The sequence below is a fragment of the Engraulis encrasicolus genome, unplaced genomic scaffold, assembly GCF_034702125.1.
Source record: "Engraulis encrasicolus isolate BLACKSEA-1 unplaced genomic scaffold, IST_EnEncr_1.0 scaffold_26_np1212, whole genome shotgun sequence".
Taxonomy (NCBI): domain Eukaryota; kingdom Metazoa; phylum Chordata; class Actinopteri; order Clupeiformes; family Engraulidae; genus Engraulis; species Engraulis encrasicolus.
In genome coordinates, this window is record NW_026945555.1 from 2,582,545 (window position 1) to 2,584,889 (window position 2,345).

Consider the following 2,345-nt stretch of genomic DNA (forward strand, 5'->3'; position numbering starts at 1 on the left):
AATGTGCTTCACAAAGTTAACAAATGTAAATGAAAGGAAACAGGGAAGAAAGAAGGAAATGAATTAGAGTCAAAAAGCATTTAAAAACATTAAGATAAAACATAAGGTAAAAATAATAATAAAATAAAATAAAATAAAACAAATTAAATAAAAAATAAAAATAATAAGAATAAGTAATTTAAGCTAGGGGAAAGCATCTGAGAACAGCTTTGTCTTGAGTCTAGATTTAAAGCTATCAATAGTGGGTGCATTTTTTATGTCATCTGGAAGCTGGTTCCAAAGCTTTGAAGCATAGAAGCTAAAGGCTGCCTCTCCACATGCTGAAGTGGGAAATATACGACATGTGGAACTGGGATATTTACCACATGCTGAACTGGGTTATATCACCACATGTTAAACTGGGATATATACCACATGTGGAATGTAGTATATCACTCATGAAACTGGGATCCACATCCTGATATTCCACCATATGCTGCACTGGGAAATATATTATATGTGGAACTGGGAAATATACAACATGCTGAACTGGGAAATATCCATGATTTGCATGTGACGTCAAACGTTCTAGTGGACGGCTACTGGACGGCAAGAGAGCCGTATTAATGAATGGATTCCTATGGGACTCGCAACGTTTAGTAACTCATAACGTAACTTAGATCGCCGATAAACTAAACACCGTGAACACCCATTGTGCTGTTTGTTACAAAAACAGATAGGGTTACAAACCAGGCGTGACTTTTCACTGGATCTCAAAATAAAACGAGAAAGCTGAGGTGAATCGCGGCAACCAACTGGAAAACCATCAAACTAGCCTACTCAAGTAGCTGGATGAGCACCACGGTAAGTTTCTCATTTGCCATCCTTTATATCATCATTTGTCTCTTAATTCGTGAACGCTAGTTAATTTAAGTCTAATGTGCAATTTCAGTGGCTTTTTCTGTGAGGTCAATGTAAAATGCTTTCCATGATTAACGTTAATTATCAGCATCATTAGGCTACGCTATGATGGACGTATGCTAAGATATTGCAGGCTGTAACATAAACACGGAATTCATAAAGCTCTTGGTGAAATAGTAAGGCTGTGACGTTCATACTGTTAAGGTTCACATGTAAAAATAAACCATGTGTACATCTCTAGTGCTGATTTCCCAAGAAGTAGGCCTACTCTCCAGCATGATGCTGTCATGAAATGCCAATCACCTTATCCATGCTGGCCTATTTATAATGACATGCATAGGCCCACCAGTGTCGATGTTGTTGTCAATAATATGAAGTCCACCACTTTGTTGTGTTGTCATCCAAATTGTCTGCCCTCTGAAATCAGTCACACACTTCAGAGGCTTAATGCTTTGGGAAGTGGTATTAAGATTGGAGGGTTGCAGGTTCAAATCCCATCTTACACCTCCCATCCAGGCTGAAGTAGGCCTACCCTTGAGCTAGGCACCAAGCCCCATGCTGCAGGGACAGTTAACAATTCACTGTGAGTAACGAAGTTGCTTTGGATAAGTGTCAGCTAAGTGTTATCTTTCTGTTTCTCCAGATGAGAAGAGCGATGATCTGATGTCATGACACATTGGATGTATGGAAGAGCCAGAGGTCCAGCACACCAAGTCAAGTTTAGCCGATTTCAACCTCTTAATCACACCAACTCAATGTAGTAATCAGTTCATTCAATGGCTCAAATACTTTATTTCAAGGTTTTGTAGGTGATGGGAGGGGATATCTATTCTGGGGTGGACATGTACAATAGACGTGCAAGTACTTATTTATATCAATAAATGGTTATCTGAACTAGGCCTGTAATAGTCAACCCATTGATGCTGGATGGTGTGTACGTTGTATTGACCTAGGTGCCCGGAGCGACACAGCATTTAGGCATGACATATTAGATTTTTTTAGATTAAAAATGTGGGTATGTTAGAGCTGAATTAACATGTTCTAATGCAAGAGGATGGTCTTAGCTTTTAAAACTCATATCATGTCTGTATGTGCTTCAGATACTTATTTAGTTACCAGGTTGGTGCGGGGAGTTAAGTAATCAGTGCTCTCCCCCATCCTCCTCCATGACTGAGATACCCTGAGCATGGTACCGCCACACTGCTCCCTTGGGGCGCCATTGGGGGCTGCCCCCTTGCACGGGTGAAGCATAAATGCAATTTCGTGCAGTGAACACTTGTGTGCTGTGTCACAATGTCAATGGGAGTTGGAGTTTCCCAGTTGGGCTTTCACAGAAAATGTTCTACGTTGTTGTATAAGTACAATAAAATAAGCAAGACATGTCTGGATGGACTTCATCATTTCAGTTATTTATTATCACAACTACTCACCATCAATGACAACCA

The 2,345-nt window shown here is 40.0% G+C and overlaps 1 long non-coding RNA gene across 1 annotated transcript; it reads left to right on the forward strand.

The window, feature by feature from the left end:
* The first annotated feature begins 619 nt into the window (after window positions 1–619).
* LOC134442957 (uncharacterized) lies at window positions 620–1,677 on the forward strand. The gene is made up of 2 exons (XR_010033515.1): window positions 620–843; window positions 1,544–1,677. It is a non-coding gene; the product is annotated as an uncharacterized LOC134442957 (long non-coding RNA).
* The last annotated feature ends 668 nt before the right edge of the window (window positions 1,678–2,345 follow it).